Source organism: Teleopsis dalmanni, chromosome X (genome assembly GCF_002237135.1).
Source record: "Teleopsis dalmanni isolate 2A chromosome X, ASM223713v2, whole genome shotgun sequence".
Lineage (NCBI taxonomy): Eukaryota > Metazoa > Arthropoda > Insecta > Diptera > Diopsidae > Teleopsis > Teleopsis dalmanni.
In genome coordinates this window covers 83,975,151-84,001,160 of record NC_051848.1, presented here as the reverse complement: position 1 = coordinate 84,001,160, position 26,010 = coordinate 83,975,151, and the positions used below count along the sequence as shown (strand labels likewise).

General features: G+C 33.1%; 1 protein-coding gene and 4 long non-coding RNA genes across 5 annotated transcripts in view; all 5 read right to left on the bottom strand.

Moving 5' to 3' along the window:
- Positions 1 to 26,010, bottom strand: part of LOC119688629 — a 77,305-nt gene that overhangs the window by 34,461 nt on the left and 16,834 nt on the right. The gene's annotated exons all lie outside the window — the stretch shown is intronic.
- Positions 2,501 to 4,209, bottom strand: LOC119687294. Its single transcript, XR_005253142.1, has 3 exons — positions 3,367 to 4,209; positions 2,947 to 3,303; positions 2,501 to 2,875 (listed from the first exon to the last, which is right to left on the bottom strand). It is a non-coding gene; the product is annotated as an uncharacterized LOC119687294 (long non-coding RNA).
- LOC119687296 lies at positions 4,205 to 4,548 on the bottom strand. The gene is made up of 3 exons (XR_005253144.1): positions 4,409 to 4,548; positions 4,297 to 4,357; positions 4,205 to 4,244 (listed from the first exon to the last, which is right to left on the bottom strand). It is a non-coding gene; the product is annotated as an uncharacterized LOC119687296 (long non-coding RNA).
- On the bottom strand, positions 15,468 to 16,935 carry LOC119687293. Its single transcript, XR_005253141.1, has 3 exons — positions 16,088 to 16,935; positions 15,668 to 16,024; positions 15,468 to 15,596 (listed from the first exon to the last, which is right to left on the bottom strand). It is a non-coding gene; the product is annotated as an uncharacterized LOC119687293 (long non-coding RNA).
- Positions 16,931 to 17,274, bottom strand: LOC119687295. The gene is made up of 3 exons (XR_005253143.1): positions 17,135 to 17,274; positions 17,023 to 17,083; positions 16,931 to 16,970 (listed from the first exon to the last, which is right to left on the bottom strand). It is a non-coding gene; the product is annotated as an uncharacterized LOC119687295 (long non-coding RNA).

Below are 26,010 nucleotides of genomic sequence, written 5' to 3'. Positions count from 1 at the left end.
GAAAATTTGTGTTGCTTTTCAATTGAAGTTCAACATTTTTAAATTATTCCCAAGAGAAAGTTTTAAATTATATATACGAGTATTCTTGAAGGAATTCAAAATACTTATTGAACTGAAGAAACATATGCACGTGGGACACTGTGCCTCTTACCTCTACTATGCTCCGCTCAACATGTCTTCAAAAATTCCTTTTTCCTCCATCGCAACAAATGAAGTGAGCTTTTTGAAAAGGTTAAGAGGTGACTATTCCGACACATGTACTTCAAATTTTGAACTAGATCACATTTTATATAATGAAGTCTGTGTAATAAAAATGACCTAGATCGGCCTAAATTTGGATTTAGTTCGCATATAAACCACATATAAACAATTTTCTAAGAAAAATTTTTCCATTTCTCAATGCATACACTTCTTATTAGGAATTTAGATACCTGTTATAGAAATATATATCGAACGGTTCAGATAACTTAAGACTTGATATACCTAGCATAATATTCAGCGTTTAAAAAACATGTTTTTATTCAAAACAGATTTTATTTTTTAATGCATTCGCTTTTAATTTAGAATTTCGTTATTTGCTATAGCAGATAATATTTGTGGTGAAGAATATATCGGACGGTTTAGTTCGATTAAGGTTTAGACACATCAAGTATATAAACCGGCGACTAAGAACATGTTTTTATTAGAAACCGTTTTTTATCATAACTTTTTACATGCATTTTCTTGTTAGTTAGTACTCAGGTATCTGTTATAGAAGAGAATTTTCGTGACAAAATTAATATCGACCGGTTCAAATTTGTATTTTGTGGTGTTAAAAGCAGATAATGAAATTCAAAAAAAAAGTAAACTGATTCCTATGATTCTATATAATGAATATTATTTTTTTTTCTCTTATGAGTACTCTACCAGTTTGCGACTACAATGCTGTTCAAAAGACCTACCAGCTGAAAAATGGTATAATCCTTATACGGGGACAATTCAATTGTTAATAACGCAATTTGATGTCAGACGTAAATATAGATCATATTAACTTTGGCAGGATGACAACCAGACAGTAATAACTTAAAATAATTTTGTGACATTTTACCGTTTTTTTGAAAAATTATTTTCATTAGTCATCGCTTCTAATTTGACAGGCACGAGTTCTAAGCCTCGTACTTGCAGTCCAAACAAAATTATATATGGACTAATAACTAATTAAATAAAAATTCGATTATTCCAAAGACCACTGAAGAGTACTTGGCAATACTCGAAACAGCGTTGTATGGTCAGCCAAACTTCAATAAAAATTAAAAAATAAAATTTTTGTGTTTGTCCTTTATTTCTTTCCTTGCTATTCGAAAAAACCCTCTAAAAATTATTTTAGTCAGAATAGTTTACACAAAGGATAACTACATTACCTTCGTTGTTAAAAACCACTCTCTCTTTAGTTGAGATATTATTAATTTTTCTAGAACGCCATTTTTCTATTAAATCATGTAAAAACTGTTGGGTTATTGGGCTGAATCTGTATTTATTCTAATATTTTTTGATAATATTTTTTACTTTATCTTTCATTCTGAGATATTCTGAGATCACGACTGATTTAAAGGTCAGTTACAAACCATGAAAAGTTAACCATTTCTCATAGAGTATTAAACTAGAATATTTAAAAACTATAGTTATTGGATATTGATGTAGTAGATTCATTTTGGACTTAGCATATACTGTATAAAAGAAGCTTATTTTTTAAGATACTGAAGATCTTTTGTTCAGTAGGATTTTCCCTTCTTGCATTAAAGAAAGTCTTTAAGACTTTCTCGTGGAAGGTTGCGGATTTTCCAAATCGTAAATATAATGCTACTGTGGGCACAAATTTTCTAACCGCTCTTAAAGCCAAGATTGACTTAGAAAACAATTCCAATTTAAATAGTATTGCACTGTTAGGATCCGATTTTGATATAGAAATTAATTCAGATCATTTAAATATTGAAATACAGAAAACATTTCCCTTATTATTAATAAAAACAATACTTTCCTAAATTTTCAGTATGTAACATTCGAGGTGCAGAATTGTTTAATTTGAAAAACTGTCACTATTTGCACTATTTGCTTGGATTATTATTAACCTGCATTTCCATATATATTTCATATATACTTATCTGATATAGTTTAGAATTTATTTTCTTCTAAAAATATTTCAATACAATCACATATGTGGAGAAGTTAAAAATAATTATATTAGAAATGGAACAGCCGGACACCTTACCGGATGATTGTAATAATGTGAAGAGACAGAATGAAAAAACTCTAAAAAGACAATAACCCCCTCTATATATTTAACTAATTATATGATTACTCCATCTTATCTAAATAATCGATTTTCATATATTTATTTATTAGTCCCAAACATTGGAACGACTATGCCAGTTACATGACAAGTCTATGCGTATGTATAATAATTTCAAGACATATTTAAATATTTTTTTTTATTTTTATGTTTTTGTATAAAAATGTTCTGATAAATATATTTTATCTTAAAACTAAATATCTTACAACTAATTGCATTAAGGATATGCAATATACATCATCAAAATGGATCTGAATCTGGTTTAAACTTTCAATCTTACAACTAAATATCTTACAACTAAATATCTTAGAACTAATTGCATTAAATATATGCAATACACTTCATCAAAATAGATCTGGATCTGGTTCTAACAGTCAATGCGAATTTAAAATAGTCAATTTGTTTTTCAATATACTGAAATAATAATTATGCGAGTCTCTTGCGAGTTAATATAAATCCCGTTTCAGTAGCTTATCAAATGATGCCTGTCCATTAATGCATCCATGTAGGTAATTTTGGATGCTGCAATGCTGCAATTCTGCATATCTAAAAATAGAGAACAGAGGGAGAATATTATTAAAATTGATGATGTGAATAAATGTTCAAATAAGACATACCATAACATGATCAATCGATTAATCAATTAATGAAGTCAGTGAAAGCAATCGTTTTCGTCATTCATACGCGGCATCTTACGTTTCCATACATAACTCATAAACATAGCCAAATATACACATTTTCCCATGTCATTTCCCCAATGAAACAAGTACTGGTTTAGGATTTAAGATTCAAGTAATTAGAGTACAGCCAGGTCTTTAAAGGAGAAATAACATTTTTATTAAGATTCTATGCAGTCCATGCAAAATCTGACGAGTTATGTTGGTGGTTAAGTTTCTAATCAATACCAGTCTTGAATACCAGTCTTGATATGAATATGGAAGCAAAACACGACATCATGTTGACACACAAAATATCTAATTAAAAATATTTCAAAATTTTAGAAACATATTATAGAATCTAGAAAGAGTGTTACTAACACATTCTGGATGTTTTCTTTATTCCATTTTTGAATGAAATGAAGCCTAGAGACCTTTATATAACATTTGATAGTGTCTCAGGTTCTCGATCCTAGAGCAAAAGATCTCTGGGGTATTACCGATTATCACAAATCGGTAATAGGCAGTTTGAGTTTCTGAATCATGAAGCCTCTTAATCATCATAATATGTAGATAATGGACAGTCAGGGCCTTTGACTCTAAAGGTCTTCAAATCATCACAAATCGGTAATAGGCAGTTCATAATCGGGAATAGAAAATCTAAGGTTTCTAAGCCTAGAGGTTCTTTTATCATCATAATCGGTAATGGACATTCTGGAATTCCTGATCCTAAATGCCTCTAAATAATCTTTTTTGGTTAGCCTGAGGCTGTTAACCCCATAGGTTTTGAGATTAATTGGTTATGAACAGCCTGAGGCTCATTATTTTTGAGCGCTTAAGTCAATACAGTTAAGATAAACTGTAGAGGCCCGTCACCTTAAAGGTGACATCATCACAATTGGTATCATCGGAAGCCCTAACTCCAGAGGCTTTTAAGTCATCAAAAACGGTTTTAACAGTAAGAATCTCGCCATTGTAGAGGCGCTCCCATCATCACAAATAGGTTAGACAGTATGAGGCCCGTAGCCTTTAGTTCTGAATATGTAGCAGGTTCGAATAATTCTGTTTGTTCAGAAAATTGTAGGCGGGCGCAGCTTTATTACTATTCATTCAAGCATGAAAAAGCACAGATCCATGAGGTTTTCATTGAGTTTTATTAAATGTAGCTCGTTAGACTTGAATTTTCAAATATTTCATTTCATATATTTTACGTAAATTAAATGAATTTTCTTTGAAGTTTGTTTTGTAATATTTGCCAACTGTCAAAAAATAATATTTTAGAAGTGAATTGAGAACAGTTTCTGAACTTACCAACATTTACCTTTACCAATATCTTGTTAATTTATTTGTGTTTTGTCAAATTCTTAAAATACTAAAAACAAAGTTATTTTTAATAATTTCGACCGGCAATTTTCGAACTTACCATTTTACCATTTTACCATTTGTTTTTACCATACTTATTCCAGGTTATGATTTGCATTTTGCATGATTTTTAATTTCATTTCAAATCATTATTTGGTGTATATATAAAAAGTCGCCCAACCTTATTATATTATACTCCAAATTTTTTTAACTATTGCACATTATGCAGTGCCAATAATTAATAATTTTGTACTGTTCACTTTTAATTTGGAATTTTGAAAAATTTCCGAAAAAGGCCGAAATATTTTCTGTGATGAAGATATTTACTCTTCAACAAACCATTCTTTTATGAAGTATCAAAATTTTTTATTTGGTATATCAATATTTTTTTAAAATATTTCAAAATTCACCGCAAACTCGATTTATAATATTTGTGAAGAAAACTGGAATAATGACAGTATCTCTCCATCACAATCACATATGCTTTTGTGGATTTTATGGATATTGTGTGAATAACAACCATAACATAATTACTGCCGATTTATTAGGTTAATTGCGATAGGTTAGACATACTAAACAGCATTTTAGCAAAACATGTCGCTTTTTATACGAAATTATTCATCTAATTTTTTAATTTCTTTATCCAGTCCTTGAAATAACTAAACAGTACGTTTAAGCTATTGCAATCATAAGTGAACACATGATTATATAAAATCGTATCGTCTAAAAGTACTCCATTTCCATAGAGCCATGTGATGCAGACAGTCGTATAAAAAATGATTACTGCAGTATCAGTATCAAGCACGGCTTTTAAATAATACATTAAAACGTATATTTAATATCGATAAAGATGGAACTATTTTGAAGGATGAAGAGAATAAATATTTCAATATATTATATATATAATATATTTTCGAATAATTTTCACGATTTAAAATGTAAACTTGGTATTCTTGTACTTTTAATAGTTTCTGGTATTATAAGCAATACACACGTTTACTCGTTTTGGATCCTGTTTTCATGTATTTTTGCTTGATGATCGTCTTGGATAGCTTTTTGGCTCGTTTTTGGCTTGCACTTTACTAATTTTAAGCGGATTTTATGAAATTGGTCTTTTCTTCCTTTGTGCTTCTAATCGGACAGTTTTTAATGCTGTAAACTAGCACTTTGTTTAGTTTACAGTGAGTTCGCTCGCAACAATTAAAGCGACTTAGGTGACGAGAAACAAGCAACTTAAAATATGCGTCTAATCGCGCGATGCGTAATATTTTTTGTCATAGATGGAATACTTCCTGCGGTATTAATCGCACAAGTTATATACAATTCTCTCTATCTCTTTTAAAACGACAACTTATTTGTAGAAGAATTAACTGCATATTGTTTTTTAGGTGTAAGATGAATTTCAATATACATATTAAGTTAGTCTCTAGATTGAAACATTTGAATCCAGAGCCAAAGCTGGTGTTGGAAAAAGAAAATAAACATATTGTTTAGAATTAAGGTTTATACTATATGTTTAGAATTAAGGTACATTATGGCCTTTATTTATTTTATCATTTTAATTGAGTTGTAGCCTTTAAGCACACGCAAAAAGGCGGCGTGTGGCTTGGAGGTTAGTAATAAAGAAAACGTGAAGGTAAAAAGATCAGTAATTTAACTGAATAAAAACATTGGTGCCGAAACCCGGGATAGTGATCCATAAAAGAGATAGTGATCCATAATAGGGATAGTGATCCAGAAAAGGGATAGTGATCCAGAAAAAAAATATAATAGCAAAATGTTAGACTCAGAAATTCACGAACTCAGCGACGGGAAGCAAGAAGAGTCTAAGAAACTGGCGGAATTGAAGGCGTTGAGAGGCAGCACCAAAGGCAACATCACTCGCATAAAATCAATGATTTTGAAAAAGGGTCAAGTTTGTCAACAGAAGAACTTAACTGCAGGCTTAGTTTGACAGAAAATTACTTCAAACAGTTTCTGAGTGTGCAAGCAGATATCGATAAACTAAACCAAGGTGCAGATACTTCTTCAAGCGAAGCAATTGCAGCAGAAGTTGAAGATGCATTTGTGGCCACGAAAGCAAAAATAATGAGTTTACTAAAAAAAAGAAAGCTATCACTGGTAGATGTCAATGCAACGAATACAACATCGTTATTGCCAGGCCCAAGAAGTCGTCGGGAAGTAAAATGACCGAAATTTGAAGGGAAGTATAGCGAATTTCCGAAATTTATAGCCTTATTTAATAAATTAATCAACCAGGATGAAATGCTTGATGACTGCGAACGATTTTTGATACTTAAAGAGCACTTGGGCTCTAAGCCGCTGGCAGCTATTGACGATTTTGATGTCACAGAGGACAATTACCCCAAAGCACTCGATCGATTGAAGGAATGCTTTGATAAAAAGGCGTTGATGTTCGAGGAACATATTACTGTCCCAAAATTAACAAAACCATCTGCAGTTCATTAAGAAATGTATTAAATGCAGCGAATGCACATTTGAGTGCAATGCTATCATTAGGTGATTACAAAGATATAGCGAATACTATGTTAATTCATTTGGTGATGGAAAGAGTGGACGAAGATTCGCAGGTCAAATGGAAAGAATCAGTGGATTACAGGAAGCTGTCAACTTGGAATGAATGTTCAGCGGTTTTGACGAGGCGATGTGAGAACCTTGAGACAAGGGAACATAAAGTTAATCAAGTGAATTCAAAGGCTGTAAACTATCAGAGAGAGTATAGAAATAACCGCAACTACTCAACCTCTCTTGCAGCTACAAAACCTTTATATGAAGTCTGTAATGGCAGTGGCCACGATATTGCAGATTGTAGCAAGTTTAGAAAGCTTTCTTTAAAAGAACGCTTTATCGTAGCACGGAGAATAAAGGTATGTTTTACATGTTTGAAAAGGGGACACCTTCAAAAAGAATGCTCTGCTGTTAAATGCTCGAAATGTAATTTATCTCATCATCAACTTTTACATAAAGATTATATCTTGGAGCCAAATGAACAAAGATGCAAAAATTGGCCATCTACGTCAACACAGGAGACAGCTCAGTCATCAGTTATGAACGTAATGACTGAAAACGAGGTTTTTTGGCAACAGCAGTAGTAATGGTAGCGGACAAGTTTGGCAAATATCACCAAATGCGAGCCATATTAGACTCTGGCTCTCAAGTAAATTTGATGTGTGAGAAAGTTGCTCAAAAACTGTTATTAAAAAAACATATTGTAAATTAGATGCTAGCTGTGTTGGAGACGTTGTAACTAGCTTTAAAACAAAAACTGTGGCTACCATGAAATCAAGAATAAATGAATTCGAAGTCAGTCTGCAATTTTATGTTTTACCGAAAACAACAAGCTCCAAACCTAATCGTTATGTCGATGTTGCGGACTGGAATTTACCAAAAAATATTCAAATGGCTGATCCAATGTTCAGTAAGCCAGCGCGTATAGATATTCTAATTGGTGCGGAAATTTTCTTCGATTTGTTGTCGATTGGACGAATTTATCTTAATGAAAGGTTGCCAAACCTACAGAAATCCATACTAGGGTGGATAGTTGCAGGCAAAGCAGAAGAATGTTTAGCGCCTAGTCATAAAATAAATAATATGCTGGTCAATCACAACCATAATGAGAATGAAAACTTGAGTCAATTGGTTGAAAAATTCTGGAAAATAGAACAGATTTCAACTAAATCAAATTTTTTAACCGAAGAAGAAGAGGAATGCGAGAAAATTTTCCGTGAATCAATTCGTAGAGATACATCTGGCCGATTTATTACGAAAATTCCATTTAAAACAACAGTGAGTGATTTGGGTAGTTCCTATAATGCTGTCAAACGACGGTTGCTGTCACTAGAGCGTAGGTTGATTAGAGATCGCTCTACACGAGACGCTTACAACGCATTTATGGATGAGTACCTCTCTTTAGGTCACATGACGATCGTTGAAGAAGCTGATATGGATAAGATAAAATATTTTGCACCGCATCAGTATGTGCTACGACCAGACTCCACGAGTACGAAACTTCGAGTTGTGTTCGATTGTAGCTGTAAAACTGACAGTAGCTTGTCATTAAATGAGGTAATGATGAAAGGACCACTGGGTCAAGATGATAATACTGCGATTTAGATGTTACAAATATGCAATTATGGCAGATGTAACAAAAATGTATTGCCAAGCATGGGTGACTGATGATGATGCGAATTATCAAACGATTTTGTGGAGGTCTTCCTCAGACGAAAACATAAAGGCCTATCGGTTGCGAACCATTACTTATGGTACAACATCTGCCCCCTATTTAGCTACAAGATGCTTAAAACAGTTAAGTGAAGATTATATCGATAAATATCCGATTGGATCGAGAAAGGTGTTATCTGATTTTTATATGGATGATTTGATCAGTGGATCAAACGATGAAGATGAAATTTTTGAAATATATAATCAAGTATCAGCAATAATGAACTCAGCAAAATTTAAGTTAAGGAAGTGGTTTTCAAATAGTGAAAAATTTCTTAATTTCGTGCCTGAAACTGATAAAGAGAAGACTCTTCGGATGAATGATGAGGAAATAATAAAAACTCTTGGTATCATCTGAGCTCCAGTGGGAGATACGTTTCGATACGTTTGGCCAGATTTTGATAGCTCGAAAGCGGTGACAAAAAGAATAGTGTTGTCGGAACTATCTAAGTTGTTTGATCCCCTTGGGCTTATTAACCCATTAATCGTAAAGGCGAAGATTTTCATGCAAGATTTGTGGATATTGAAGGCTAATTGGGATGAATCCGTACCAATAAATTTACATAGTCAATGGATAGAATTCCGTGAAAATCTAAAAGACGTCAAGAAAATAAGTGTGCCTCGATTTGTTTTGGCAGAAAAAAGAGTTGCTAGAGTTGAAATGCATGGATTTGCTGATGCATCAAAAAGAGCTTTCGGGTGTTGTATTTATATTCGCTCAATATGTGTGGACAACAACGTTACAATGCAGTTGTGGAGTGCTAAATGCAGAGTAGCACCATTAAAAACTTTATCTTTACCAAAATTGTAACTTTTGGCTGCGGAATTGCTGTCGAAACTAGTGACAAAAACCAAATCCAATTTTCCAATTTCTATTGACGCGACCTATTTATGGGTGGATTCCGAAATTGTGCTAGATTGGCTGAGCGAGCACTCATCAAATTGGAACACATTTGTTGCCAACCGGGTATCATTGATTCAAGAGCAGACAAAAACGTGTAATTGGCGGCATGTTCCTTCAAAGTCTAACCCAGCGGATATAATATCAAGAGGTGCGTATGTAGATGAACTATCTAATTCTATTTGGTTTGCAGGTCCTTCTTTCTTGAAGAGAGACCAAATAAGTCTAGAAAGAATACTAATGCTGACCAAGAAAGGAGCCGTAATAGTACGATAATGACTGTTAATTATTTAAAAAAAAAAAATACCTTATGAGGCATGCTCTGAGGATAACTCGAAATCTTCTTTTGTGACGTAAGTTGAAACCTTCAGCGATTTTGAAAAATTATAAAGAATTTTTGCCAATCTTCTTGGCTTTCGAAGAAGCGTTAAGTCTATGACTGAAAGATTAGATGAAGCACTAGTGCGTATATTCTACTGTGTGCAACAACATTATTTCAAAGAAGAAATTGAGCTGCTATTGAAGAATACAGAATTGCCAGCAAACAGTTAATATAAAAATCTGAGCATTTTTGTAAAAGATACTTATGGTGTTCCGCTACTACGTGTTGGTGGGAGATTTTTTTTTTTTTTTTTTTTTTTTTTTTTGTGTGCGGCAAGGAGGAGTGGAATGCCTACGCTTTCTTCTTTTCTCTTAGAACATTTCCGATGAATTGCGTGATTTTGTTCCAATTTTCTGCTCGTTCTATCATTTTTTCTACAATATTATCTACTGTAAAGTGACCTATATATCCTGCAAGTAGTGTTCTTTCTCCACGCCATCTTTCGCAGTTGAAGAAAGTATGCTCAGCATTGTCCTCGACTGATCCGCAATATATACAGTTGGGCTGCTCTGCTTTTTGCATTCTGTATAGATATTTTCGAAAATATTTATGACCAGATAGGAACTGTGTGACATAATAGTCAATCTCGCCGAAATTTCTTTCCGTCCACGACTTTACGTTCGGAATCAGCTTTGCCGTCCATCTTCCTCTTAAATCGGAGTTCCACCGTTGTTGCCAGATCAGAAAAGTTTGTTCTCTTATATCTTGAAGGTCTGTTGAGTTGTTTGTCGATCTCTGTTTCCAGCGTTTCTTCCGTTCATGTGCCTGAAGGTCGATAGGGATGATTTCACTAATCACCAGAACTGCAGGCTCGGATACGGTTCGATATGCAGAAGCTACCCGAAGTGCAGCAGTCCGCTGTACAGCTGCGTAAACTTTCCTCCTACATTCAACCTTTAAGGCGTTTGCCCAAATCTCGCACCCGTAAAGTAATATTTGATTTGTGGTCGCCATAAGTAATTTTCTTTTACTCTGGGTAGGACCTCTCACGTTAGCCATCAGTCTTCCTAGCATCGTAACAACTTTGCTTGCTTTTGCCGCTGCTTGTTTTATTTGAGCCCAATAAGACAATTTAGAGTCTAGTTTCACCCCCAAGTATTTGATCTCCTTTTTCGTATATATGGTGCTGTCGCAAACGAGCATTCCAATTTCCAACGGTATATTACGTTTAGTGAGTACCAGCAATTCAGTCTTTTCGGTGGCGAGTTTAAGACCGTGTGCATTTAGCCAATTTTGCACTTGTATCATCACCATGTTGAGCTTCCGCTGAGCGTTTTCCGTATTTCTTGCCGTAATTACTGCTGCGATATCATCTGCTAAAGCAACGAGGTGTGTGTCATCAGACATCTTGGATCTTGGATATCACAGACAAGTAGACGATCTTTCAAGTAGCTGCGGATCATCTTCATTAAATACGGGGCAATTCTGAATTTAGTACCTAGAGATTTTAGAATACTTTTCCACTCCACGCTGTTGAAGGCATTTCGAACATCAAGTGTTGCGAGAAGCACTATCCTCCGCGAGTAATGGTTTCCCGTTTGTGCAGTTTTTACTGTATTTACTATGTCTTCTATAGCTCCTAGTGTTGATCTGCCATTTCTGAAGCCATGTTGTCTACTTGAGAGGCCGCCGGCGTCGTTTATCGCCGCAGCGAGTCTTGGTTTTAGTAATTTTTCAAGCAGTTTACCCGCGGTGTCTAGTAAACAAAGTGGCCGATATGCTTCTGCTAGCTCAGGGTTTCCTTTTCCTTTGCTTATCAGAGTAAGCTTCTGTATCTTCCATGCTTCCGGAAAGACTCCGTTAACTAGACATATGTTGTACATGTCCAATAATATTCTTGATCGGTCTTTGCTAAAATTTTTAGAACTTCAAAAGGAATCCCATCCGGTCCTGGAGCTCTATTATTTTTTAATGAGTTCACTGCTTTTATTAATTCTTGCTCTGTAAATTGCGGTGAGCTTTCCTCTATATGCAACTCTTCATTGTCCTGTAGTGGAACATGTGTCGGAAAGAGTGAATCAACTATATTTTTCATTCTATGTGATTCGGAAATAGGGGGCGGTTGTCTAGACCCCAACTTTTTTAACACGATTTGGTGCCCCAGCCCTCAAGGATTATTGTTTATATCATTTCGGAGCTCTTCCCACTTTCGTTTTTTGCCTTTAGCTATTTCCAACTTTAATGTCTTCCTGGCGAGTTTATATTCAGCCGTTTCTGTTTCTGCCAAATTTCTTCTTCGGGTCCTGGAAAGTCTTCGCCTACATTGAAGGCAATTTCTTCTTAATTGAGCAATGTCCTCTGTCCACCAATAGGTAGCTTTTCTGTGAGTTCTCGTTCCAATTTTTGGCATTGATGCGTTGCAAGCTTTTGTTTGTTGGTGGGAGATTAGCGAAGGCTGCATTACCATATGATGCTAAACATCAAATTTTGTAACCGAATAACTCAGAAATCGTTTGCAGTTTTGTGCGATTTCTTCATTTCAAATATTTGCATGCTGGTACGCAAGCGCTTATGGCTATAGTTAGGCAGCGATTTTGGATATTTCATGCTAGAGGAGTAATACGCAAAATTACTGGTAGTTGTCTACAATGCTTTAGATGCCATCCAAAATTATGTAATCAGATTATGGGCGATTTACCCTCTTCTAGAGTCACCGTAGCGAGGCCATTCACTATGAATGGAGTGGACTTTTGCGGCCCTATTACAACAACGTATCTACTTCGTGGGTACAAAACAACAAAAAGCTATATTGCTGTTTTTATTTGTTTTGCCACAAAGGCTGTGCATATGAAGGTGGTCTCTGATTTGACTGCAAAGGCTTTCCTGGCTTCATTAAAAAGATTTGTATCTCGACGCGGCTTATGCTTAAAATTATTTTTCGACAATGCCACTAATTTTGTGGGTACTCGTAAAGAGCTCGAGGAAATGAAATGCAAGTTTTTTGATCAACAAGTACAGGACAAGATTTCAAAATATTGTACTGCCAATAGTATTGAATTTCATCATATACCACCCAGATCCCCCCACTTTGGTGTACTATGGGAAGCGGTTGTAAAATCAGCAAAATATCATCGGGCTAGAATATTGGGTCAATCGCATCTTACATTTGAAGAGCTGGCAACTGTGGTTGCGGAAGTAGAGGCAGTTTTAAATTCAAGACCTTTCACAACCTTGTCTAACGACCCAAATGATGAAAGCGTTCTTACACCGGCACATTTCTTAACAGGTGGTCCGTTAGTTGGAACTGTGGAACCTACTGTGGATAGCGAAGAATGGTCTCATAAAGATAGATGGCTACGAATTTCGGCCATACAACAACATTTTTGGAGAAGGTGGTCGGCGGAGTATCTTCATGAACTTCAACAGAAAGTCAAATGGACTAAGAAGCAGAAGAACCTTAATGAAGGTGATATGGTGTTAATTGCAGAAGAAAATTTGTCTTCTAAGCAATGGCTTATTGGGAGAGTGCTGAAAGTGATAAGAGATGCTAAAGGTTGGGTTCGAGTTGCTGATGTAAAAACAAAGAATGGAGAGGTTCGCCGAGCAATCCATAAATTGGCACCTATTCCATCTCAATGTTGATGTCTGCTGGAGCCATCAAAGGCGGCGATATGTTTAGAATTAAGGTTTATACTATTTGTTTAGAATTAAGGTACATTGTATTATGGCCTTTATTTATTTTATCATTTTTATTGTGTCGTAGCCTTTAAGCACACGCAAAAAGGCGGCGTGTGGCTTGGAGGTTAGTAATAAAGAAAACGTGAAGGTAAAAAGATCAGTAAACTAACTGAATAAAAACACATATGATATTTTAAGAATCGAAAACGAGAGTTCTTTTATAATTGTCGCAGTCAGAAAAAGTGGATTTGGTTTTAATTTTTGATTCATGAATTAGAAACAAATTTGTTGTTTTTGTCGCAGTCAAAAATAAGAAATCGAATTACTTCAACCTCAAATGCAACAGTTGTAGCTGCAACAACAATTACAATGTCAGCAGTATCAGGAGCAACACCAACAAGCAGTATCATTTTTAAAGCTGAAAGATGTCTTGGAACCACAACCTAAGATCGTTTATTAGATCCATTGAGATCCAACGATCGCGTTATGTAAATCCAATTAGTTTATCGTTGTATATTTAAAATTAATTGGAGAAGTTGGGCGGTCGTAAGAGAACTTTATGATGTTGTCCTATGGGATAAAAAAACTTATTCCGAGATATATAAACTCTTCAGGCAAGTTAGAGTTAATAATTTGGAAGAGCTTTTTAAAACTTTCACTGAAACATGTGAAATAAATAAATTATATCAAGTTGATGTTAAGAAACCTGCAATCTATGATCCATCTAATGTTGATAGAGATCTCGTAGATTTATTACGTGAGAATATAGCAGAAGATGAAACCCTTCAGGATGTAATAAGTAAATATACTAAACTTAGTTTGATGACTGATAGAAGAGCAATAGATTATAAACACAAGATGACTAGAGCTGAAACAAATATATATACAAATTCAGTTGGAGAGATACATGAAACTAATAATTATTCAATTCAACATGAAAATTATAGAAACAATTGTAATCAACATAGTGGTCGTAACAATAAGTAACAATAACTCCAATACCAAGAGAATTTAATGTCTTTGAGACCTTCTCGTGTGGGCTTGCGGATTTTCCAAATCGTCAATATAATGCTATTATCTGCACAAATTTTCTAACCGCTCTTAAAGCCAAGATTGACTTAGAAAACAATTCCAATTTAAAAGTATTGCACTGTTAGAATCCGATTTTGATATAGAAATTAATTCAGATCATTTAAATATTGAAATACAGAAAACATTTCCCTTATTATTAATAAAAACAATACTTTCCTAAATTTTCAGTATGTAACATTCGAGGTGCAGAATTGTTTAATTTGAAAAACTGTCACTATTTGCACTATTTGCTTGGATTATTATTAACCTGCATTTCCATATATATTTCATATATACTTATCTGATATAGTTTAGAATTTATTTTCTTCTAAAAATATTTCAATACAATCACATATGTGGAGAAGATAAAAATAATTATATTAGAAATGGAACAGCCGGACACCTTACCGGATGATTGTAATAATGTGAAGAGACAGAATGAAAAAACTCTAAAAAGACAATAACCCCCTCTATATATTTAACTAATTATATGATTACTCCATCTTATCTAAATAATCGATTTTCATATATTTATTTATTAGTCCCAAACATTGGAACGACTATGCCAGTTACATGACAAGTCTATGCGTATGTATAATAATTTCAAGACATATTTAAATATTTTTTTTTATTTTTATGTTTTTGTATAAAAATGTTCTTATAAATATATTTTATCTTAAAACTAAATATCTTACAACTAATTGCATTAAGGATATGCAATATACATCATCAAAATGGATCTGAATCTGGTTTAAACTTTCAATCTTACAACTAAATATCTTACAACTAAATATCTTAGAACTAATTGCATTAAATATATGCAATACACTTCATCAAAATAGATCTGGATCTGGTTCTAACAGTCAATGCGAATTTAAAATAGTCAATTTGTTTTTCAATATACTGAAATAATAATTATGCGAGTCTCTTGCGAGTTAATATAAATCCCGTTTCAGTAGCTTATCAAATGATGCCTGTCCATTAATGCATCCATGTAGGTAATTTTGGATGCTGCAATGCTGCAATTCTGCATATCTAAAAATAGAGAACAGAGGGAGAATATTATTAAAATTGATGATGTGAATAAATGTTCAAATAAGACATACCATAACATGATCAATCGATTAATCAATTAATGAAGTCAGTGAAAGCAATCGTTTTCGTCATTCATACGCGGCATCTTACGTTTCCATACATAACTCATAAACATAGCCAAATATACACATTTTCCCATGCCATTTCCCCAATGAAACAAGTACTGGTTTAGGATTTAAGATTCAAGTAATTAGAATACAGCCAGGTCTTTAAAGGAGAAATAACATTTTTATTAAGATTCTATGCAGTCCATGCAAAATCTGACGAGTTATGTTGGTGGTTAAGTTTCTAATCAATACCAGTCTTGAATACCAGTCTTGATATGAATATGGAAGCAAAACACGACATCATGTTGACACACAAAATATCTAATTAAAAATATTTCAAAATTTTAGAAACATATTATAGAATCTAGAAAGAGTGTTACTAACACATTCTGGATGTTTTCTTTATTCCATTTTTGAATGAAATGAAGCCTAGAGACCTTTATATAACATTTGATAGTGTCTCAGGTTCTCGATCCTAGAGCAAAAGATCTCTGGGGTATTACCGATTATCACAAATCGGTAATAGGCAGTTTGAGTTTCTGAATCAAGAAGCCTCTTAATCATCATAATATGTAGATAATGGACAGTCAGGGCCTTTGACTCTAAAGGTCTTCAAATCATCACAAATCGGTAATAGGCAGTTCATAATCGGGAATAGAAAATCTAAGGTTTCTAAGCCTAGAGGTTCTTTTATCATCATAATCGGTAATGGACATTCTGGGATTCCTGATCCTAAATGCCTCTAAATAATAGTTTTTGGCGTGTTTAATCTGAGGCTGTTAACTCCATAGCTTTTCAGATCAATCGGTAATGAACAGCCTGAGGCTCATTATTTTTGAGCGCTTAAGTCAATACAGTTAAGATAAACTGTAGAGGCCCGTCACCTTAAAGGTGACATCATCACAATTGGTATCATCGGAAGCCCTAACTCCAGAGGCTTTTAAGTCATCAAAAACGGTTTTAACAGTAAGAATCTCGCCATTGTAGAGGCGCTCCCATCATCACAAATCGGTTAGACAGTATGAGGCCCGTAGCCTTTAGTTCTGAATATGTAGCAGGTTCGAATAATTCTGTTTGTTCAGAAAATTGTAGGCGGGCGCAGCTTTATTACTATTCATTCAAGCATGAAAAAGCACAGATCCATGAGGTTTTCATTGAGTTTTATTAAATGTAGCTCGTTAGACTTGAATTTTCAAATATTTCATTTCATATATTTTACGTAAATTAAATGAATTTTCTTTGAAGTTTGTTTTGTAATATTTGCCAACTGTCAAAAAATAATATTTTAGAAGTGAATTGAGAACAGTTTCTGAACTTACCAACATTTACCTTTACCAATATCTTGTTAATTTATTTGTGTTTTGTCAAATTCTTAAAATACTAAAAACAAAGTTATTTTTAATAATTTCGACCGGCAATTTTCGAACTTACCATTTTACCATTTTACCATTTGTTTTTACCATACTTATTCCAGGTTATGATTTGCATTTTGCATGATTTTTAATTTCATTTCAAATCATTATTTGGTGTATATATAAAAAGTCGCCCAACCTTATTATATTATACTCCAAATTTTTTTAACTATTGCACATTATGCAGTGCCAATAATTAACAATTTTGTACTGTTCACTTTTAATTTGGAATTTTGAAAAATTTCCGAAAAAGGCCGAAATATTTTCTGTGATGAAGATACTTACTCTTCAACAAACCATTCTTTTATGAAGTATCAAAATTTTTTATTTGGTATATCAATTTTTTTTGAAAATATTTCAAAATTCACCGCAAACTCGATTTATAATATATGTGAAGAAAACTGGAATAATGACAGTATCTCTCCATCACAATCACATATGCTTTTGTGGATTTTATGGATATTGTGTGAATAACAACTTTAACATAATTACTGCCGATTTATTAGGTTAATTGCGATAGGTTAGACATACTAAACAGCATTTTAGCAAAACATGTCGCTTTTTATACGAAATTATTCATCTAATTTTTTAATTTCTTTATCCAGTCCTTGAAATAACTAAACAGTACGTTCAAGCTATTGCAATCATAAGTGAACACATGATCATAAAAAATCGTATCGTCTAAAAGTATCCCATTCTCATAGAGCCATGTTATGCAGACAGTCGTATAAAAAATGATTACTGCAGTATCAGTATCAAGCACGGCTTTTAAATAATACATTAAAACATATATTTAATGTCAATAGAGATGGAACTATTTTGAAGGATAAAGAGAATAAAAATTTCAATATATTATATATATAATATATTTTCCAATAATTTTCGCGATTTAAAACGTAAACTTGGTATTCTTGTACTTTTAATAGTTTCTGGTATTATAAGCAATACACACGTTTACTCGTTCTGGATCCTGTTATCGTGTATTTGTGCTTGATGATCGTCTTCGATAGTTTTTGGCTCGCTTTTGGCTTGCACTTTACTGATTTTAAGCGGATTTTATGAAATTTGTCTTTTCTTCCTTTGTGCTTCTATTCTGACAGTTTTTAATGCTGTAAACTAGCACTTTATTTAGTTTATAGTGAGTTCGCTCGCAACAGTTGAAGCGACTTAGGTGACGAGAAACAAGCAACTTAAAATATGCGTCTAATCGCGCGATGCGTAATATTTTTTGTCATAGATGGAATACTTCCTGCGGTATTAATCGCACAAGTTATATACAATTCTCTCCATCTCTTTTAAAACGTCAACTGATTTGTTGAAGAATTAACTGCATATTGTTTTTTAGGTGTAAGATGAATTTCAATATACATATTAAGTTAGTCTCTAGATTGAAACATTTGAATCCAGAGCCAAAGCTGGTGTTGGAAAAAGAAAATAAACAGATGACATTTTAAGAATCGAAATCGGGAGTTTTCTTTAATAAAATCATATAATTGACACGATAGATGAGTTAAAGAGTTGTGCAATGTTATTCTGTAATTAAAGTCGTCAAATATAACTGTAGTAAGGACCTAAACTCCCGAATTGATAGCAATCAAGTAATAGGCGACAGCACATCTACATTTTGTGAGTATACAAATACCCGTCATGCTAAGTATAAAAAATAAATCATAGTATAGAGTATATATAGTTTAAACTGCACCGACTGGCAATTTTTGTTGATTATTGAGAAATGCCACCACTGCATAATTGACTTTCAAATGCTAAACGAAACCTCTTTCGTTCAGATGCCACCAACTGTAAATATCAATTTCAGAGTTCTACGTTATTAGATTTCATCTAGATGCTTAAAAATAGAGAGAGAAGCTTGATAGCGATTATGATCAACTGGAATACGTTGCTAAAGTGGTTGATTTCATGTGGAAACCAAATATCGCAATAAGCCACCAACCCTGATTTAATTGAGAATTCGACGAAGCCCACATAAAATGTATGGAACTTTTAAGCCTAGTTAGAGGAACACTCTCTGGTGCATTCAAAATTAACTATAATGTCGCAAAGAAATTAAACAAAGTGATGACTGAGTGGAGATACCACGAATATTATGAACATGTACACTTAATTTTAAATCAAGTAAGGAGCAGTGAAGCCTTCTGATCACTGACATAAATTCAATTTGCGGCAAAATCATACAAATAATTAAAGCTGAAAATCAATATTCTATTACATTTTGTATTTTATATTATACAAGTAATGTTCTGCATTTGTATTTCATATTGTAGTTTTTATACTTAATATATTATAGTTTATATTCTTTATATTTTATGTTATATTTTAAATGTTTATATACTCATTTAAAATCGTTGCATGCTCCTATAACTATGCTACGTATAATCCGTTAGCAATTTTGATTGTTTCATATGCCTAAAAATATGCAATGATATTATACTAATTTTTAATTGCTTTATACATATAATACTTTTATATAGTATATAATATATATTATTGATATATAAAATAGAGTCAATCATTTTGATTTATTGTAACAAGCAAAAAGTTCTTCTCGTAAACCAACCAATTTTGCTTTTTTAAATTAATTTTTTATTTCATACACAATCCAATTAGAAACATTTTTAATATCCATAGCCTACTTTCAGATCAGCCTTACTTTTGCAATGCTTGACATCAATTCTTAAAATACATAGTTTGTAACGCCCAGTACCAACACTTTCTGAAGAAATAAAATCATACATAATATGAACAAATATTTTAAGTATCATTGTTGCTAATGTCATATAAAAATCGAAATATTTATTGTCGCAAAGGTTAATAAATTATATATCGTTAGAAAATGATTATTCCAATACAGCGATTTTGCTATATTGAAAGAAGATTATTGAACATTTTTTTTAATAAAACTACAAAAAAAAATATATATGCAGTATCATAAGCCTTTTTATTAGTTTGATACAGGTTTATTAATTTTTGAACCTATTTTTATGAATTTAGCAAAAAAGCCAATTTAATAGAAATATACTAGTCTTATGTTCATGCTTACATTCTTTTTCTGTGTAATGTAAATAAATATGGCCTAAAAATTTATAGCTATGAATTATTAATAAAATTGAAAAATTGTGTATTATAGTGGATCTGGAAATCGAATACAATCTCTTCACCTAAATTTAGTAATAAATTTCTTTCCTTTTTTCAGTTTCTGCTTGAATTTCAAAACAAGCTTGGGTAATAACTCTAGAACGCATTTACATATACCAATTAATTTTCATCTTTGTAGTTTAATATGTTTTGAAAACATATTAGAAAAAAATAATTTTTAAATTATGAATTAATCATAGCTCTTATACCCCCTTAGCTCTCATATATTCCATAGACCCATAAAACTGGCACTTAAAAAATTGGGCCTAAGCATATGCAATAAATTAATGATATGTATCTAAATACAGTCAGACTTCCATATCTCGAACTTCTATAATTCGAATTTACTATAATTTAAACCAAAAACAATGCACCAGGGTTTTAGAGAGCAAATTACATACAATTCTGCTTCCATAACTCGAACTTCTACAACTCGAATTGCTCTATAACTCGAACAAAAATTTTGTTCCGTGCCGATAGGAATATGGGAAAGTGCATTCTATAAGTCGAATTTTTACTTAAGGTATAAATGCATTTTGTTGTCAGGTGAAGTCCCTTTTTCCAAACTAAATGTTTAATTTTTTCTTTCTTATATTGTTACTTTGTGTAAATGCCAGTCGCTGGCAACATGGTTTCAAGTAAATACAATAACTCCCAATGCTACTCTTAACGCTTACATTGAGTTTGGCAATGCAATTTGTACATCAAGCTTTCCTACAGGTGGCAATATTATTAAACAGTAAAGCTCTGTATATATCTAATTACAGTGGATCCGATTTTAAGCGCAACAGAAAGTGATGATGAGGGTTCGGTGGACGAAATTGTTCAGCAGCCTTCCAAGAATGAAATAGAAGACTCATTCCATACTACAACTGAATATCACTATAAGGCTTTAAATAAAATGGAATGTCTTTTTACTGAAAATATGGTGACAAAATTAAAATCCCAAACACTAATTTCTAATTATTTTGCTTCACTATAACTTCTGTCCTGTATTTGATTTAAAAAAAAAAAATAAATATCTTAAAGTATAATTCTAGTTTCTATCAAAAATTAAAAAATTCCCTTACTTGAAGTCTCCATAAGTCGAACCGTTTTCTTTGCAAAATTGGACCTCAATTTATGAATATTTATGTTTCAATTTATATTAGTGTGTAAATATATAATATATGGTATTACTAGATTTCTTGCAATCGACGCTGCGAAATACTACCACTAAGACCGTCAATTTATTCAAGAAATAGTTTGTTATCTATATAATCTCCAGAAATGAGAGGCTGGTCACTGAGATTTTAGAAAATAGTTTGAGAAACAGAGGTGTGAACATCTATTTTGCGCCTTGCAACCGAACAACTAGTGAAGTCTTTAGGAATTACTGCTCCAAATGGTTGAAAATAATATATGAAATTGCTTTTTCATACCCTCCTCTGTGATGAACCAAAAACTGGAACTAAATGACTATGATGACATAGTCCCTTGCGTATTTTTGCTATTCCCGAAATTAATGTAACTACTTTTAAGAGAACGTTACGAGTCAGAGTCAATTGAAGCTACAAAAAAGAGTTCACTGAAGGAATTGAAGGCCGCACCAGAACTAGCCAATATAAATATATTTAGGATGGAACGTAGCGCTGGCATGATGGAATTGCATATAATTGACGAAGACAAAATGAATTTTAATTAAATCATAATTATTTTTCATATTTATTTAAAAAACGCAATTTGTGCTGTGAAAAGTCAACCTTTACTAATATATATTATAGTTAAATAATATTTATTCCAAATAAATATAAAAGAGCTGTCTACAGCAGGGCTATATCTTATAAAAACACTTATAAAGTAAAACTGTATGTGTACGTATGAATGCAAAGAAAGCACATATGAATATGTGTATGTTCTATATCGATTTTTTTTTTGTAACTATATGAGTGATATATATATGACATTGATTAAGTCTTAGAACTACACGAATGCAAAAGTTTTCGAATTTCCTGTCCTATCAACTTATTCATTATATGAAATGAGAAATGGAACTACTGCGTATGACAACTTCAATGGGTAAATTTTCTAGAGCTCCTTACAAGTATTAATTAAATGAAAAAACTATAATCGTTTGAATATGTGATTGAATTGAAAAAACATTTAAGAAGGAACGAAGCTCATCCAGAAAGTAAAAATCTTCTACTTAAATTTACAGTATTTTCACTTTAAATGAAAATGCATTGCTGGCTCATGCCTACTTTTAAGTTCAATTAAAATAAATGCTGACAACACTTTCAATTAATTATGTTCCGAACCAAAGGATAATCATACATATATTTTACTCGTCTCGTATTTTAATACAAGGACTACATTTCTTTCAGCGGGGCTATGTAAAGAGAGAGTATGAAATGCAGAAAAAAATGACAAAATAAAAATTGAACCGAAATTAAAATTGACACAGGCTTGGTTATAAGGATAATAATTGATACTCATACAATTTCATTCAATACTGACATTTGCGTACTCTGCCCAACAACACATACATAAGGGATCCATGTTCCGAGGTAAATGAAAAAGTAAATATTATTCCATAACCACCAGAAACATATCAAGTGCGATTGCGAAGGCGCTGCGTAGCTATAGAAGTGGCAAGGACACGAACTCTTTAAAATAAAATATCAATTTATTTTTCAATGTAAATATTGCGTCCGAATGAAAATTAAAAAACACAGCAATGCAATCACATGGAATATGGAATCAGATGGTATTCACGACTATGAAGTGAGCTATACAGCATAGGTAGATTCCAAAGTCAGGTGGATTTCAAAAAGAGATGGCTGTAGTGAGGTTATCTAATATCCATTACTTCTCTTCGTTCAAACGTCATCAAATGTTGATAGCAGTTAATTGAGTAATCATCTTACCGATGCATGTAATTGTCGACTGATGATGTCACTACAAATATTAATTTATAACAATTTCTTTTTACTATGTAGTTCAGAATACAAGCTCATCTTCTTCATCTCCTTGTGAAGCAAGCGTGAAGATCGAATACTTAAAGAGGTCACAAGAGGTGACGAAAAACAGTAGATAGAGAGATAGCAGACATGACCTATGCATGGAGTTTGTTTGTCGTGAGAGTTCCAATTCAAATTAAAATAGGTTGTTAAGCTTTAAATAAGAAGAGAGAGCCACAATTATCTTAGTAGGAGCATCCAGCTATAAAAAGTTCACTAAAAACGGAGTAGAGTATTTCTACATATTTTATGAACTAGTATTGTCCGCAAAACATTTCTCTCGAAGAGTATAAGACTCTGACAGCCAAAATATAAAATAATGAAAAAAACATAATGTCGGATGAACTTTCGTTTTTCTTCCTTGAAAAGACATTGGAAAAAGTTACGAATGACAAGATACAACGATTATGAGTGTTTCAAAAAGTGGATCTATCGGATTAAAGAATGTATAGAAATTATGTTGAAAAAATTAAAAATTATGGCGATTAGAGAGGTTTTTGTCAATTTTTATGTTACCAACTAAGCGAACTTTATATCTGCTAAATTTTACACTAAATTTTACTTTTGTTGTTTAATTTTATACGCGAGTTAATTGGAATCTCCTCTGCTCTGGATCGAAAAACTGTTTTCTAGTACAAAGTCAATAGCTTCAGTTCAATCCTTAATCCTTTTAGTACCTCTTCGGAAAATTTTGATCAAATCTCATTATTCTCAACTAGAACAGAAAATTCACTATTGACTTTTCAACTGGATATGTCAAGCGATCAGGTGGTGTTTATTAGAAGAACGTTTATCTTTTTTAATGCCTCGAAGTTGGTTAGCTGAGAAAATAAACAAACAACATACTTATAAGAATATTAAATTATTCTAAAGCTGTTGGCTAATGAACACTGACTCTGAGCTTCAAATTTGGCCGGGCACGAGTTCAACATTTCGTACTTGCTGTCTCAAAAAATTATCCACAAATAATTATATATAGAAAATAATTCCAAGAACACTAATGATGGGTAGTTGGCAATATTCGAAGCAGCTGGATGGTCAGACTAAAACTCAATTAATTAAAAATAATAAAAAATTGTTTGTTTTAATTAAGTAAATTAACATGAGGTGTAATAAATTATTTACAAAATTTAAATTGATTTATTTGGGATATCATAAAAATAGCAAAAAGGGATGTTACTGAAATATAACAAAGAAAAATTTGCCTATTTGTAGTAGTTTAAAAACATGTCGCAGGCCACACAAATATTAGCAGCGGGCAGCATGAGGCCCTTGGGCCGGCTTTGGATAGCCCCGATCTAGACCATAGCCAAAGCACAGCCTGTATTTACCTATTTGTAGCGACCATTTTAAAGATGTTGATGGTTTTTTGAATAAAAAACTTTTTTTTTTTTGGATGATTTTTTTTTTATGCCCTGCGTATCGATAATATAGACAATGGACTTTCTCTATACAATTTGTTTTGCTTCTTGCACTAAGGATAATACTTATAATGTTTTAAACATTTTGTGGATGTTATTTTGAACCAAAAAACAATAGTTACAAATTAGTGACGACTATCGCTTCCACATCTGTACAGCGGACTGCTGCACTGCGGGTAACTTCTGCATACCGAATTGTATCCGAGCCAGCAGTTGTAGTGATTAGTGGAATCATTAAGATATAAGCGAACAAACTTTTCAGATTTGGCAACAACAATGGAACTCTGATTTAAAAGGAAGATGGATGGCAAAACTAATTCCGAATTTAAAGTCGTGGACGGAAAGAAATTTCGGCGCGATTGACTGTTATGTCACACAGTTCCTATCCGGCCATAGATATTTTCGAAAATGTCTATACAGAATGCAAAAAGCAGCGCAGTCCAACTGTATATACTACGGATCCGTCGAGGATAATGCTGAGCATAATTTCTTTAACTGCGAAAGATGGCATGGAGAAAGGACACTACTTGCAGAATATATAACTCATTTCACAGTCGAGAATATCGTAGAAAAAAAGACAGAACGGCAGAAAATTGGAACAAAATCACACAATTCATCGGAAATGTGCTAAGAGAAAAGAAGAAAGATCTGCATGCAAACTAATCTAAAATAAAGAGCAATCTGACGACATTCCAATTCGTATCAGGAGTGAGAGCCGAAACACACATTCTGAGATTGAAAAAAGTACACTCTGCTGGAGTTATCAACAGTATCACACAAAGATGAATGGCAAGATTAATCATCTACAACAGCAGCGGAGTCTGGACGCAGGTCACACCAATGGAAGTCTTAAATGACTAATAGGAACCCTTCCTCAAAGTAATATTAACATAGTCCCAGGGTACAACAAGGTCTCTAGGAATGAGGGAAAATGGTTTAGGCCGTGCGAGTCGGGCACTCACCTTTCGGAGGGCCATATTGTGGTTAGTGCGTAAGCATTCCAGTCCTCCTGGTCGCCACAAAAACAAAAATTGCTTCGACATGAAATACGCGACGTACCAGGTTTATCACGACATTAATAAAATTAAGCGAATTCACATTCTACGGCTTCGGTGGCTTGGTCGCGTCGTGAAAATGAATGACGAAGCTTCAACGACATATAGGAGGACCATGTCTCTGGTGGGAATTAATATTTGGTCAAGTTGAAGGAACACTAACCGCACTTGATTTCTGAGAGTGAAAAAGGTGATCACGCACCAGAGATGCCTGTAGAGGAGTACTGCGTCGGGTTAAAATCCAATAATGAATTGTTATGTCATTGA